The sequence below is a fragment of the Brachyistius frenatus genome, unplaced genomic scaffold (assembly GCF_029030835.1).
Source record: "Brachyistius frenatus isolate BFR_SWC_R1_liver_20210118 unplaced genomic scaffold, ASM2903083v1 Contig_57, whole genome shotgun sequence".
In the NCBI taxonomy this organism is placed as follows: Eukaryota; Metazoa; Chordata; class Actinopteri; family Embiotocidae; genus Brachyistius; species Brachyistius frenatus.
Window position 1 is genome coordinate 1,058,919 of NW_027210656.1, and position 16,987 is coordinate 1,075,905.

Consider the following 16,987-nt stretch of genomic DNA (forward strand, 5'->3'; position numbering starts at 1 on the left):
GCTGGCGACGGCTCAGCGGAGGAGTGGACGGATGCCAGGAGGTGATACTGTCCTGCAGGAGTGGGGAGGCGGCAGCGAAGACGGATGTGCACATGCGAGCTGGGGTGATTGGAGGAGGGGTGAGTGTGGGGGTGGGGAGGTGAGTGAGTGTCATCAGGCAAACAGATGTTACCGTGCAGTGGACTGGGATTGTGATCGCATGCGACGTTGCCATGGTTACAGCCCTTCTCCACGCCGCCGAGGTCCTCGGGACCGCCGTCGCTCTGCTCTGCTTTCAGTGTGAGGTTGAGGACGAGTCGGTGCTTCATGGTGGTGAACAGCTCCGGGTCCACAGATACAACGTCTCCGGCAGTCAGCCAATTGCCAGATAATCTCGCTCTAAGGTCGGAGACGACAGGACATACAACCACCTACAAGAGCACGCAGCCACATACAGACAACACGCACACAAACCTGAGATTAAAATATCAGTCTTTTCCGGTTTTATAGTTTCCTTAATGTCGACACACACCAAACAAATGGTGTTTTTTTTTTTGGCAAAGTCTGATATATGTAATTTCTCTGCATCGGATTCTCAAAAACTATTGAAAACCCTTCGATGATCCGCACCGCTGCACTGAGTGACATGTCCTCTTCATTACTATGAACAAAATACTTGCTAATGCAGCAAATATGTTCACCTGTAGCGTTAAGTAGCCCCCGAAACGCGACTTGCTTCTGTTTGAGTAACGTAGGTTCAAATATTTTGAGGAAATTGAGCCTTATCAAAAATAAAACTACATATGGATGACATTTTTAAAGATTTGTATGATTGATTCATTGATATTTGCATCACGATAACGTTTTGAGTGAGTGACAGCGAGAGTGCTCACGACGTGTATTGTCTCCTGGGTCCATCCGTAGGCAGTGGAGGCGTTCACGGTCACCGTGTGAACTCCTAACGTTTCAAAGGTCCAGTTCTGAGGGCATATAGAGTTAGGATTTTTTTTTTCTTTTGGTCAAAATTAAAAACAAAACAAGCAAAGATGAGGAATATTTCAAATGAAATGTTACTATTGTTGAATGAACATGAAGACACCTCCTGGAGATTTTTCATTGCTAAAGTTTTTTTTTTTTTTATATGAAACAAAATCACCTTTTTTTTGTTTTTCCTAACTGATCAAATCAAATGGAGAGGAGCATTTCTTCTCTACGCAGATTAATAAAATAATAAACTTCTGTTATTTTTTTAGATGTTTTTTTTTTGTTGGTGTCAGCAGCATGTCTTTTAAAAATGCACTAAATCCATCAGGAAACAGGAACAACCGGACTCAACCGTTTTATTTATCTTGCGTGTCTTTAGTCCCAGCAGAGTGCTGCTGTTCACTGTTTAAACATCTTGGTTTCCTTCATCAGATCTCTGATCCTCATGACCAAAATGAGCTATCATGGGCACATCAGAATTTGGTTGTGTTTATGTTATTTATCTAGAAAAGGGGGTATAAAGTGTTCACAAAAATAATTCACTAAAGATTTTCCTGTGGTTAATAAATGTGATGATTTTGTAAACATTTCACATTCTAGTTGTTGACCCATGACAAAATACAACAAAATAAGAACACTTAGTATAATAATTTAGCTTAAATAAAAGATGAGTAAAAGTTACGTTAAGAGTTGTTGTTTTTTTCTATCCTAATCTGTTATTTTTAGGTTTGGATTCTTTTGCTGTTATTTTAACAACATCACATTTAATGAAGTTCTGTTCTGTAATGAGTTATTTGGCATAATTATAAAAAAATTAAAAAAATAAAAATGTAAATGCAGTGGACCTACTGTAAATCCTTCACGTATAAAATCCGTCATCAATCTTGAATGCAATTTTTCACTTAACACCAAATCAGCCACAACATTAAAACCAGTGACGGGGAAAGCATAAAGCATAAAACAAAAGCCCAGCAGAAAATCCTCCCTTCATCAGGATTCAAATGTCTCGTTATTATTCAATCCGATTGAAAGAGGTGTTGATTTATTTTAATGGACATTTTGGAGACTTAGTTTGTTCGCCTTATTCATTTAAATGGGAGGGACAACATTTTAGGAACACTTCTTAGTATAACCCACTGCTGGACATTATAATCCTGATGATGGGAGGATTTATTGCTGGATTATTGTATTAATAATTTATGCTTCATATGTCAGAGGTTTAATGTTGTGGCTAAACGACTTATGTATTCACATTGTTTACAGAAAGCAAGGATTATTTTGAAAACGTAAGCATGCAACGGCTCCATATTTGAAGCTGTTAAAGAGAATTTGAGAAGCAAATAATTCAAGTGGACAAAAACACAGATTTTAGCTTGATACTGAAAAGGTGATCGTCTTTTTGACATGTTCTTACATATCACAGCAGGCCGGATAGTAAACACGAGCCGGCTAGAAATGCTAAAATACCGATTTTTGTTTTGTTTTTCAGAGCACGTGCCAAAGTGGTTTAATTTATAGGCGCTGATCAATTAAAAAGATAACATCACACCTGCATGCCGGAAAGGTTAGTGTCACACAGTCATGCTGTTTCTCTGGCTAACTTACCGCAGAGCTGTTCAGACAGTCCAACTTAAAAAGGCAAGCTGTCGCTACTCCCTCCAGTTTGGTCTCTTTTTCCTTGTGAGTAAACCACCAGGAGAACTCCGCTGGAGGACCTTCCTGCACGTACGCCTGCAGCGTGACCGGGTCGCCCCGGTATGCTGCCTCGACAGTCACACCGCCGGGGTCTGAATGTGAGAAGGGGACGCAGGAGGGAACACCCAGGGGGCCGTGGACCAAAGAGATCACTAAGCTGCCCGGAGAGGGCTGCAAGACGGATAAGCGGAGGGTGGAGGAGAGCGTAGAGAGGGGGTTGGAGACACGGACATCTAAAAAAAAGAAAAGAAAAGAAAAACGGACAAAAATAAGAGGAGGACATTTTTAAATGCATACGTTTTTCCTTTATCGTTTCATTATTTAAGTAATCGCCTTAAAACAAAACAGAAAGCTTGCTCTGGTTAACTCACTTGTTTCGTATTTGCCGGGAGTTTTCGAAATCCATTCAGATGCCACAGTAAAGGAGCCACCCTCCGACACGTTGACATGATGTGAACTTTGACCTTCAGAAGTCATCCCCAGAAAATCCACAGTGACGCGAGAGAAGTCGCTTCCTTCAAGAGCCAGAATTCCTGGAAACCACGGTAAAACTCAAGTGAAACGCAGAAAACAGTTGACATATGCTGCGTATATTTCTACAAATCGTGTCAATATTAATCAATTATTTTTCTCTGTGTGAAAATATTCTTTCACATTAAAACTCGCGAACAAGCACATTCTGAATGAAACATTGTTCCGAAGAGCAGAAACTATGTTTTCCAAAATATTCCTTATTTTAGAAAATGTTTGTAATCAATTCATTTGTACTACATCAATGTATATACAATTATATATTTTATATTGTGTTTAAATATATGATATAAATGAATTATTGAGGATACTTTTAATGACACAAAACCAGTTATGACGCAATGGAAAATCTATTTTCTGTCAGACAACTTGATGTAACTTGCTTATAGTTTACTGTTAATCAAAAGATGTAATTAATTTGGACTTTTTTTCTTTTTTTTTGGCAAGTACATAATTTTTGTAAGTCTAAAAAAGACCAATCATTTCAAACAAAATAAAAAATAAACACTGCAAAAATTCTGTAGCAATACTGTGCTTGGACAGACTCGCTGTAATGATTTCAATAACACCAGTATAATTTATAACGGCAAATAATATTATATTAATGCATACAGTCCAATTTATTCTGTCTTAAAAATAGTTTTGTGTGATGTAAAGTCACATAAAACATACAGTACACCAAAAGTCATTTAAAAAAATAAAATACAAATACAAATAAAATGCAGAAAATTACCATTATGTAAATCATGTAAATTGCTAAAAATGGCATTTCCTCAAAACAAACCATTTAAAAAAAATAAAAAATAAAAAGTATTTATGACAGAAAAACAACCGAACTGAAGAGTTGTGTTTTTAAAACGTCATCAATCATCAAAAAAAGAGTTGCAGCTGACCTGTAGGCTGCCTGTGGGATCCAGCCAGGTTTCCAGAAACTTCCACGACAAAAGTCTTCCCAGCCTGCACTCTGTCTGGAGAGGCCGACACACTGAGGTTGTGCAGAAATGGTCCTTCACTTCTGTAGAGTGCCACAGTTCCCTTCTGTCCAAGAGGCAGGTACAGGGCACTGGAGGAGACAAAGAAAAGAAAAGAAATCACTGTAATCCAGTCCCATACAAAATGCCTCCGAGACTGTGAACCTGACAAGTTATGGCCCTTAAAACTCTCAATAATTGAACAGACTTTGGTGGATCAGAAGCGAAAACAGATTTAGAGAAGTTTTAAAGGTAAAAGCAGCTTCTCACCTTTGTCTGTCACTTCCTCCTTTAACGTCTTTTGTCCTTTGATTGAAGGATGTGTTGAAACACTCACTGACCACCAAACCATGACGCTGGTTGCCACAGTAACACGTCTCTGTAGACAACGCTGCAATCTGGTACCTTCAACAACAAGTGGTAAAGGTTACAAGACGGTTTAAAATACTTGCTGCTGCACATAGCATGCAGCTAAATTTGGTTGAACCCTTTTCAGCAACAAGCTATTGATTTAAAAAGGAAATGTTTGAGTTCTGCGAGACTCATCCAATCTTTTTGAGCCCAGAGATCAAAGTGCAAGTTTTGTTTTAATGTTTTTTTAGACTGAATATTAACTTAGCTTTAATTTTAGTTTCCTTGGAGATGACCATCTTATATATTTAATGTTTAAAAATATGTCTTGCTGTTTGAAATTAAATTGAAATATTACTGAATAAGAACATAAACTAAAACATAAGTGAAGAATTTTTTTATTTGTTTTAAATACTCTTTTCATACATAATAGAAGATGGCTCAAATAAAACAATTATTTTCTAGCATTTTTTTTAAATCGTAAAATCGTATTCATTTTTACACAATAAGTATCCAAACTTCAGCTTTAGCTCAACTTTTGTTCCAACAGTCCCCCCCCCCCCCCCGCCCCTCCCCCCAGACTTACCCCTCATCCCGGCAGCGTACCGAGCAGGCTACCGGGTCAAGGTCACGGCCACCCTTGGCTGCATCAAATCTGAGGACAGAGGAGAAGTTTGCGCCGAAACACCCGACGAACCAGGGTGCGCTCTCCTGACCTGACGCGGAGGAGGCGCGGAGGGACGGATGCAGTGCAAACAGCGTGTAGACAAACGCAGCGAGCATGTCTGCTTGACGGAGGTCTCCGGGTGAAGGCCGCAACTGGAACAAAAATGTGCGTTCAGGGAGGACGTTTCAGACAGAGAGCAAACGTGTGCACTGACACCACGGGCCCTACAGCCTACAAGGCTGCGTGAGAATAAAGAGGGTGACTGTATGCAAATGATGGAGCCAGAAGCGCTTTGAAGGAGGAGGAAGCAGGGTTCATTGATGATGGGAAGGGGCGGGGGGGGGGGGGGGTCAAACAGAAAAATGACGCTTCGCTGTGACAGTCTATAAAGCATGTGACCTTTGTAGTTAAAATATACTTATGATGCATCAAAGCCTTCGCTTCAAGGCGAAATGTAACCTCGTTGTATTTAAAGTGACGCTGCAGTGTGATCAGCTGGAATAAATCCGCAGCCGTCCTGCTGAAATGAAGACCTGTTTTTAATGCGGTTGCTTCTCCCTGTCACGCTCTCCATCTCTTGCACAGTAACAGAAGCAGCAGGCTCGATTAACCGGAGTTCTGAAGCTTCCGTGCAAAGTCAAGCACAGGCCTTCGCTGCGGTCCGAGCTGCTGGTTCTTCTGTTCCAAAAAAATAATGCAGCTCAACGAGACGGAAAACCGGGACTGAGGAGAACAAGGTGTTTCTCTTATTTTGTCGACCCCAGGTGTGCACTTTTAATCTGTTTTTAACAAATATTCAGCTTCACTGAGTTCAACTGAGCTGAGGTGACCTGCATGGCCACGCTGGTCGCGCTGCTTCAGTAGGTCATAGGATTATAAACTGTCCCACAAGCACGAGGTGATTTATTTATTTGTTTATTTATAGTTTGTAGCTACATCAACCCACGAAGCAAATCACATTATTGATTTGATTCCGATCTCGCCCAATAGTCCATTTGAAGCCGCCTGGATCTCAGTCGGGCCAGAGATTGATTTCTACTCTGTCATTAACATTAAAAACTAAAACAAGAAGCCAGAAAAGAATCCAAAACTAACCACATCTGTGTTTTTATTGTGTTTGCAGGAATCTGGTGCCAAATTAGGCTATATTTGGAAGGAGCAGCCGTGGATCATCTGCCAGGCGACCTGAACGTGCCACATCAACGATGTCCAACAGAAAGTAACATCAAAACTTAAAACAAATATTTATATTATTGACTTTTAAATTTGATTTTGGCCCTAAAATACTTTTGTGGCGAGTGAAACGTCAAAATGGTGACATCGTACAGCCGAGTTTGAACTGGGGGAGAGGGTGGTCTGAAGGCTGACTCTGTTTGAGTCAGGGTCCACACATCTGCTTAATTCAAAGACGTTCTTCAGAAGCGACATTTTAACTGGAAATGATTGAAAACTCACACGAGTATATTTTCTTGGTTGATGAAGGAGAAGACCGTCAGCCCCAGCGCGTCACTAAATTTCCTCTCAATAGGCCTCCGTTTATTTTGGCTGGTGTTCATGTTGAAAGGGCCAAAAACGGAACCGGAGCGAGTCTTCTATCCGAGTCCAAGTTGCCCTGCGAGCCCTTTGCTTATAAACACGTCCCCGTCGTGCAGTCAACTCCACCGGTCCACCTTAAAAACCTCTTCCGCTTTTCCAGACATCCCCTTTAAGAGAGCCTTTCCCTCCTCCGTGTGAACAGCAGGGGGCGCTGTCAGACCGCATCATCCCTCCAAACTGACTGCACCGGAGAGAGGCACAGCGGGGGAATCAAACACATTTTCTCTGTCCATTTTTTATCCGGAATACTCGCATATTTAGTCGATTTCGTTTCGCCTCTCCACTCAGGGATTCTCAAACGTTTTTTACGCCATGAAAACACCAGGCAGACATCCATGTGACCGCAGAAGCTCTTATTTCTTATTATTTGATTTCCAAAAAAACTGAATGATAACGTTTTCTTTGTTGGTTTAAAACTTAATCAGCTGCAGGTGACAATAAAACAGATGCGGGATTCAAACCTAAATTGGAAGCCTGCATATTAAATTGGGATCATTCCATGCGAATTGATTAATATTGAAAACACAATATTCTGCGGGACCCCCCGGAGCCCCTTCAAGGACCCCCCTGGAGATCCCCGGATCACACTTTGAGAAGCATTTTCTATCCGAACCCTAAACATCAATATAAAGCGCTGTTATCGTGGCGGTGCGTAAAACCCACCTCAGGCCCAAAATCTCGAATAATCATGGTCATTCGTTAATCGTGTGCCGTGTTATCAACGTGTGCACGCGCGGATACAATTAGCAAATGATCAAGTCAACGAAATCTTTCCAAAGAAGCTGCCAGATGAGCGTTACGGCGCTGCGTAACGGAGAGTCCCAATAACCAGGCGGAGCGTTATGTAAGCGTCTCTACCGTGGGCATGGAGACCAAAATAGCTCGACTAACTCGGGAAGTCTGTGAAGTTGTTTGAGGTGGAGCGATTTTGAAAATAAATATTAATGATTTTAATACAGAGAGGCAGATGAGTTAAAATATCTCATGGATTCAATTCACTCACCTTTTCATTTACATACTTTGACGCGTTTATCGGTTGGAAGTAAACTGCAGAAATTAAGTTATAGATGAGACTGTCTTGATAAGTCAGAAATATATTTCCTTTTGGGGAAGAGATCTAAAACTGAAAATATGTTGCAGGGTGATTACAAACTGGAGGTAGTTGTGTCTCCTCTTTCAGTCGTCTCCCTCCATCTCGATATAAAGACAAAAAAAAAAATGTTTTCTGATGGCTTCTCCCAGATTACGACTCCATCTTTTATAACCAAGTAATATTAACCCCTAAAAACCGCCCTTTTTGGTAGACTTTCTTCAGATTGAGTGACATTTTAGTACATTAATCTTCAATATATTAAAGCTAACCCCATTTCTCTCAGCAATAATAACAAACGACCCGGAGTGTGGCAGCTATTTGCTGTTGATTGCTGTTTTAAGAAGCTGGCCTCATCGAAGGAGTGGTTTGGTGAGCATTTGTCAACCTGTGTCCATAAAAATCGTTTCACAGAATCCTGTATGAATCCCAAAGCAAGGACAAAGCAATTTCATAAAAATAAATCAATTGTGAATTACATTATCTAAAGAAGATTCAGGTGTGCCCACAGTGGTCTCTAATGCCCCGTTTATTGAGTAACTTTATGGCACTTTGAGGTAAAATTTCTGTGTAGCCACGGTGCACGTTTACAAGCAGTCCGTCATGCCCCTTTAATTACCAGCTCTGTTATATTTGAAGGTGATTGAACCAAAGAACAAACTTTGTTTTTTAGAGGGACGAAAAACACAGCGTCATGTTGCCAAAACGAAACAAGATGGGCAGATCATTTGGCTGTGTTGGCTGTGGTTACCGCAAGAGAAAAAAAAAAGAGAGATCAAATCCTCTTTCAAAATAATAATAAGTAGGCCTACATGATGTAGCTAAACTAAATGCGTTTTTGTTTAAAGAGAGGAAAAATTGCGACTAAAAGGTTGTTTCAGTCTATTTTTTTTTTTACATAAATTGTAACTCCTTATCTTCTTCATATCATGCTTTAACAGCTTGTTCAACTTTATTCTATTCTCATATATTTCCCAGTCTGCTGCCTACTTTGTGTTTCAAGCTGCTGTTGACTGTGTCAGTGCAGCAGTTCTGAAATTTGATCTCACCTTCAAACACTTAAGTTTGCCATATGATATAAGGCTATTACAATATAACTGTAAATTTGATGGATAAAGTATGACTATCGTATAAACCATGACTTTGTAAAATGTCCTAATTATTAAAGACCATACATTCATGAATTTACATATCCAGTGAGCTGCTTTAGGTGGACAAAGCTCCTCAGATCTATTCCTCAGATGATCCCCTCTAAAAGCAGAACAGTACCTGATTCTTCTCTTTGTGCACACAATTTATTAAAGGGACTTTAGTCTGCAGCACCAGTAGGCTGCCGGTTTGTTGTGTGCCCCAACCTTTCTGCATCTGCTCCCCTGGTCCGTGCATTCATCAATTCATTTACATGCTGCTCAACCTCCAACACGTAAAGGAGGCCTGGGAGTGCAGGGAAAAGTTGAGGGGGTTGTGACCCAAAACATCCAGTGAAGCAGGATTTTATATCTGAGAGGTGAAGTCTCTGAGGAAAAGCAACCAAAACAGAAGTTATGGGGACATATTAGATGCACAGTTTAAGAACACGCAGTTCAATAAGTAATGGGTAACTAAGCAAAGAAGCTGATTGAGTAATCATGTAAAAAAAAACAGAGCATTGATGGTTAGGTCTGTTGGGAAACACAGGTTTATTAGATACTTTATTAAAACCTGAGATGTGCACCTTTATAATGAAGTCTTATTCCTGTCATTTTGCCTCCTTTGAGTCACCACAGTGCTTAAACCTATAAGTTAAACCTACTTATTTAAAGGCTATTTGACGGCTTGCTGTGTTCTGTTTCCCCCGGGGGTGAAGAAGGATCTCCAGGGTCTCCGTGGCTCAGATTACCCTCCAAACAAGTCTCAATCAGGCCAAATTATTAACGAGGATCCAGTGTAACATGAAGATCTTATCAGAGCTGGATCAGCAGGAGCCGTCTCATGTTAGATGTGCTCGGCTGGAGGAAAAACCACATTAGGGAAATTTGTTTTGGCATTGGCCCATAAAACAGAAACGTGGACTAAAGAGGCATCTTAAAATCAATAAATACCAATATTTCACATTATGGTATTATTAATTTGATACCATAAAACTCCAAGTAAGATTAAATTACTTTAAAGTGCCAAAAGTGCAGTAAAAATGAGACAAAAACAGTTCGAAGTCACTATTGAAAATATGCCTATTATGAATGATAATAGAAGAAATAAATGCAAGATCAGTAAATTCACTGTTATTCATAATAGCCTTTTAGATGCTGTAGCAACACAGTATAACGTAATATAAAATATAATTTAAAATCCTAAAAAAAAAACATTATTATGCAAAGATAATTTCCTATATTTTCCCATTTACACTTGAATTCGTCGACTGCCCAGTGAAATTCGGCCTAAATAAGGAGTAAGTTTGCTTTCCCCTTTGTCCCACATCCCGAAAACCCAATATGGAAAAATAGCTGAAATATGCTGGCTGAAACCTTATCTGCCAAAGGCCCAGACAGCCCCAAAAACGTGTCCTATTATATTTCTCACCTGCCCAATTTAAGAAACTTCACTTGAAGAGGAGAAGAAAGGAAGCTCTTCCACTCAAATCTGCTTCTGACACATCATGTCTCCTGCCTCCGTGCCCTGCAGCAAGGCAAAAGGCCATGTTTTTCATCTGTCCTGATGCTTGACAAATAGGCTTCTAAGTGAGAATATCTGTCGGCTTAGGCAAGGCTCAAAGGCACTGACGTACTAATCAATAATCAACAAGCAGAAGGAATTCAGCTAATTTTGTGTCTGTTTTAAAAAAAATTTTTTTTATCATATTGTAGTGTGTGTGTGTGTGTGTGTGTGTGTGTGTGTGTGTGTGTGTGTGTGTGTGTGTGTGTGTGTGTGTGTGTGTGTGTGTGTGCGTGCGTGCGTGTGTGTGTGTGTTGGTGGCTTTTATCGAGCCAGTTTAGGCTGGGCTCCTTGTCCTAACTCCCTGGTATGGGGAGGTCAAAGGTCACTGCCGCTTGTGGCCGTGTTCAAATCCCTCTATAGTGTGTAATGTTCTCTACTGACCTGTCATTTTCTAAAGGGGAGCGGTGTCCACATATTAGTTCTCAGACCATGGAACATTTTAATCAGCTGATCTTGGGGGCTTTAAATTTCATTTCGTTCCCAAGTATTGCTCTAGGACAGCGTTTTAGATGTTTCCCTCAAACATTATCCAAACAATTCAAAATGAAATATATCTATAGATTAAATAGTGGCTATTGTAGTTTAATCTTTTGGTTCAACCTTTAAAAAAAAAAGAAAAAAAAAGAGATTCACCGTTTTTGTCTCAATGGATTGTAAGCAGAATAATTTGTCAAGTAAGGAGTTGCTATTTTAGCTTTTACAAAGTGGAATAACAGTCTTATAATAATAATGATGATAATAATAAGTACAAGAACTTGTTGAAACATGAGACATGTTCAGTCATTCATGTTATGGGATTAGACACATTTTAACAGTGAACATCAGGAATTTAACTTTGTTTGATACCTAACATATGGGTCACTGTGAGAAAGGAAAACACTTTTCATAGTTAGACCACAAATAGGTGCATGTCTTTCTTATTAGTTTAAACTTCTGCTGGTCTGGTTTTCAGTAGCTAATAGGAGCAAAATATTTGTTTTTTAATTTCTACTAAAATTATATTCACAAACTCACCAGCACTGAAATTTAAAAACACTTCTGGAATAAAAGAAATATGTTTTGATTATTGGTCTAAAAGGATCCCACGGTTGAACCCGATGAATTATTCATGAATCAACCTCTTAATATGATACATAGGTTTTAGACCAACAGAGAAAGAGACAAATATTTGTAGTATTTTATTAAACCTTGGAATAACACTCCTTTCAACATGTTGATTGGTGGAAGGATAACGGCACAAGGGGAGATCGTCTGGCCTGTTTAAAGACTTTCCTCTGATCAGTTTGGAGGCAGCTCAGACTCAAGATGTCCAACACAACACACGTCATTGAACCGCTCAGGTTGATAACTGATTGAATTGTATGTTAAAAGTTGCTCCAGTCTCCACTCCACGTTATATAGGCTACATCTGGCTCTGCCCTGTCCCCAGAAAAGCCTTTACAAATGGAGTTGAGCTCCATGACGGAGCAGAAGCCCTCTGGCGCTGGTTTTCCCCTGTACCTCCCCCCCCCCTCCAGTCCCCCTGGCCAGGGAAATCCAACAGACTTCGGCTCGCTGGGCTCCCTGTGTCTTCCTTAAACGTGTTTTCAGCGCTTTAGGGTCAGTTATTAACTCGAGAGTATTTCAATTTCATTTAGACACGCAGGCTAGAAAATACACACTTCAGACAAGATGTTCTCACTAATTCGGTGATTAGACGCTGCTGTTTGATAGACATTTATAACAACAACAATAACAATAACAATAATAATAATAATAATAATGATGATGATGTTGAATATTGCCATATGTTTTTCCTGTTTTCACAGGGCTTGTGAAGAGCCCAAACAAACAGCCTCGCAGTATAGTGGTATCCATTGAATGTCTCCATATCAGAACGCGCATATGGGCTACCATTTAACCGTATGCTAAAATATTTGTAATTGGTTAAATTCCAGCGGGGAAAGTGTCCAATATGTTATTTGGTACTTTGAAAATGAACCATATGGGGTTGGAGTGTGGTTCTAAAGAGGAAAAGTTGCGGCAGCATCTGCTCCCCGCACAGGCCGCCGTCCCTCCCTCTGGCCCCGGCTCTGTGCGGTGGGACGCTGGGTAAACCCGGGCAGAGGCAGCGCTGTTTCCCCCGCTGTTTTCTCTCCTCGTGTTCAGCCACGATCGCCGTGATGGAGGCGACAATGAAATGCATAAACTGTGGGAATGTTAATGAGGGGGAACATCAGTACTAAAAGGGCTCAGTGGATCCAGCTTTGTAAACTCCGAATGGGAAGTTGATGGAGCCTATAGCAGATTCAAATATGTTTTCATATCAGTCCTGTACTTCTGCTACATGAAAATTATAATGTTATGAGTGACTGACCTTTGCACTACTTTTTTTTTTTTTTTTTTTTTTTTTTTAGTTCATCGAGGGTTCAAACATTTAGACATATTGATTAATTACCAGCCAGCGTGTAGTGTAGTCTTAAAAATGTGAAATTAACATGCCCGAAGGTTGTAAATTTAAAAGATCACTGTTAAAAGTTGGCAATATTTGTATCAAATTAAGGTTGTGAAAACAAATGGATCCCCTGGGATATTAAGCTTGTTGTTGTAGTTTATTTACCCACGTATTAAACGATGGTCGTCGAGAAATGTTAAAGTGCTTTTAATGGATCAGAATTTTACCGCCAGGAAAAGCGATACATACAAGAGGAAATTATATTGCATATTTAATCCACTTTGTTGCTCAAATCTATCCCTAAATTAACGTTAAAGAGGGAAAAGCTCTTGGCTATCAGATTATACAAGCTTTTTTTTTTTCTTTAATGGGGAAACTTTGTTTTACACTCGAAGCTTTTACACGTGTTGTTTCTCTACAATTTTAAAAAGCAAGCCTTTATTTTGAAATCAACCTTTTCCCCTCTATTAGTTATTGCAGCCTCTCCTGGTTTTACATACAGATCCTAACAGTTTAATCTAAACGTTCAGACAATATAAATACGCACATACACGTCTACTGGGTTGTCGCGTGTTATCAGGAGCCCAAACCAGAGTACACAGACTGCACTAGGATAATCTCAGGGATGACGCCGTTACGTGTCTTGTAGTGTGTATTTAGACTCCATGTGACATATACTGTTCATGCATTTGTCTTATAGGGTAATCACTCTGCAGCAATAAAAAAGAAAGTGCAGATTTAATGTAAAAAAAAAAAAAAAAAAAAAAAAAATAACTTATTCTGCTTAATTTGTCCCTATCCATACAGTTGTTACTTGTCAATCATTTGGCATCATTTTAGATGTTGACGATGCAAATGTGGTATCATCCGGCAGGTCATCGTCCTGCAGCAGCAGTAGCCGTCTCGGGAGCGGGGGGGGGCGGCTTTTCTGCTTTCACACAACCACACCTCACTAAAGTCCTACACAAACATTATTTTCCCACATTTCCCTCACCAAGTTTCTCTAACGTCAAATTGTGTTTCCTAATATTTCACGCCCAAATATTTGTGAGCTTGTGAGTGATCTTATGTAAAGAGAAGAGTGACAAGCGAATACTTTACAGTTGAGAGACTTCACATAAAAACGTCCTGTCAGTTTTTATCGGCCTCCGTGCATTTGATTGTCTCAAAGATCAATGCAAAGTGCTGACCCTGATGCGGCATGTGTCTGTCAGAATTACCCAAAAAGTTTGTTTCCCAAACATGCAGTCAGTGACAACATTAATTTTGAGTGCAGTGAACGTTGTTTTCTTTTTTTTAATTATAAAAACAGTATTGTGTGGAGGCTTGTTTTGTTCTTTTTTTTTTTTTTTATGTATTCTTCCTATTGTTATTCTATAGAAGTTACAGTCTACTGGTTCCCAATCCGCACAGGAATTTAACCCTGAAACGCCAGCAGCAGCATAATGGCTTGTCTCTGCTCCTTGTATGGCCCCTCCAGGCTCCAGCAGCAGCAGCCTGGCCGGGGCCAGACAACCTGCCAGCCCCGGTTGCCCCTTATCAACCTCGGGGCTTTGGCCTGGACCTTATACTACAGAGTCTCATTAATCAGGGAAACATCGCGTCAAACATGGCAGATTGAGCGAAGGGCAAGTCTGGTCAAAGCTTCTCCCAGAAGCTGCATAGCCCTGCGCTGCACGCAGGATTCTTTGTATCTTTTTAGTATATTTGGTATCCCACATGGAACATTGTGGATTCGACCCTTTCTGTATATTCCTTAGCCGACTTGTTTTTCTACTGGACTAATGGTGGTTTGTCGAGGGGAGTATTTGATCTTTTATTCGGCACGTTGGTCACCTTTGCTCTCATGCTTCATGCAAATACGTGCAAGCTACAATGCTGCTGTTTTCCTGAGTTGCTCAAGGCTTCCGCGCCCCTACAGGAGTGTTGTTTTGGCCATACTTACTGAGGATTTCTCTTTGCTTCGTGTATTAAACCGAGTATAGCATCACCACGTGTGCAGCGGTTGGAAATGCTGCATGCGTAAATGTCTGCGGTTTGCCTCTTGTTATTATTGCAGGCTCCGGAGGCCTACCACTTCTTCCGTCCCACACCCCTCAAACTCACCGGGGAGGGAATCCCTCACTGTAAGACTTTAACCGAACTCAATAAATGGCATTTGGCCTTCTGTGGGGGATATTTGCCCTGAGTCATCATTCCTTCTATTGTTAAACTGCCTACAATGTGGATAAGCACTCCTGTAGATCTATTTGTGGTCTATTTCCTTTCAATCTGAAGCCCCTCTGCCTCGGGACAAACCACTTATCTGTTATTTGATTGAAGATTGGATATGCCTTGAAACATTTCTGAAATTACACGTATTAGAGTAAATTAAAAGGCTGAGGAAATTTTATGACAAAGTAGCACATGATTTATCAAAGATGAAAAGCAGCTGCGTTCCCAAAATAAAAGATAAGCTAATTAAAAAAAAAGAAAAAAAGAAAAGAAAAGGAACAGCTTACAAAATACGTTTAAAAAATATTTCACGTTGTTTTTTCATAGCCCTCTCCTAACGCATTTTCGCCCATCATAAAATCGTTTTACCTCCCCATACAAAACAACAAACGATTATCCAACAAGAAAGAAAGAGAAACAGTCTGGTAATTACACTCAATCCCGTTTAATGAATGCATCATAATAAAAAAAATAAAATTAAAAAAAAAAGAAAAGAAAGGGAAAGTGCTTCAGAAATCCACCGTTCAAGTTTCCATATCGAGTGCAGTTGTGTATATTCACAACAACAACAACAAAAATCCATATACAAGAAACCCCATAAAATTCACAAAAATAAATATTCAGTTTCATATAAACAACCAGTGACTTCAAATTCCATGTCAAAAACCTGACCTCAAGTATTGTATCAAAAAAAGCGAAGTAAATGAGTGAATGAGGAGGGCAGGGAGGTGGGGAAGAGGAAGAGGGGGGGGAGAGTGCATGCAGCCTCTCTCGCTGCAGCACGATGCAATTGTTTACATTGATAGCGTCACTGTCAGAGAGCTATTTGTCTTAACGGTGGAAAGGCCCTCCCAACAGGCCATTACCACCATCTCCGTCCCTCAGCCCCGCATTGTGAGCGCTGCGTGAGAATAGACTGGTGCGTCAGGGGGGCAAAGCCGCGCAAGCTTTGGGCGCAGGCTATTCCTCTTCTTCCTATGCCGTGCAGCCTATGCTTTTGACATGCGGATTAAAGGTTGAAAGCTTCGCTCTTGCAACACAGCAGCCCCCCCCCCCCTCCCTCCGCCCTCCAACCCCCACTTTCTCAACCCCGTGCAACCCCCTCCGTTTTACTGCTTATAGCCTGCTTATACACCAGCTTGTGTCAGAGCTTCAAAACACTAGCCAGTTTACAGGCTGAGAATCTAAGTTCAAGTTTGAATTGTAGCTCCAGCCTCAGAAATAAGGCCCATGGTGAATTGGGGGGCTTCATGGCTGCAGAGTGGTGCTTTAATCACATGGCTAAACATCTACCATATGTATCCACACTGATGTGGGCAGAGTGAAAACGCACTTTTTGTATATTTTTTTTTCCTTTTTTTTTTTTTACAATCACCCATTACATAGTTTTTTTTTTTTTTTTTTTTACAATCCTCAGAATGAATGCACCCTTTGCTGTGCTTGTGAGGAGGCTGACATCATTCACGGGGCTTTGGGTTTGTTGTGATCTGGCTCGCCATAAGCTGGGCCTCTCTTTGTCGCAGACAGAAAAAAAGCATGCCAATTAGCAGAGCGCGTCCTGCACTGCCATTAAAAACATCCACACATTCACTTAAACTGGCTACGTGTAGGTGCAACTTCAGCCACTTGTTTTAAAGGTGAAGTCCGAGTAGATACTGCTGAATTTATAAGGGCTTCATGTGGGATTCTCGGCCATATAAAAAAAGGCTACATTCAGAACCGTGGTGCATTTGACAAAAATAAAGAACGCAACTTTTCAGAGAACCTGATTCTGTTTCCGG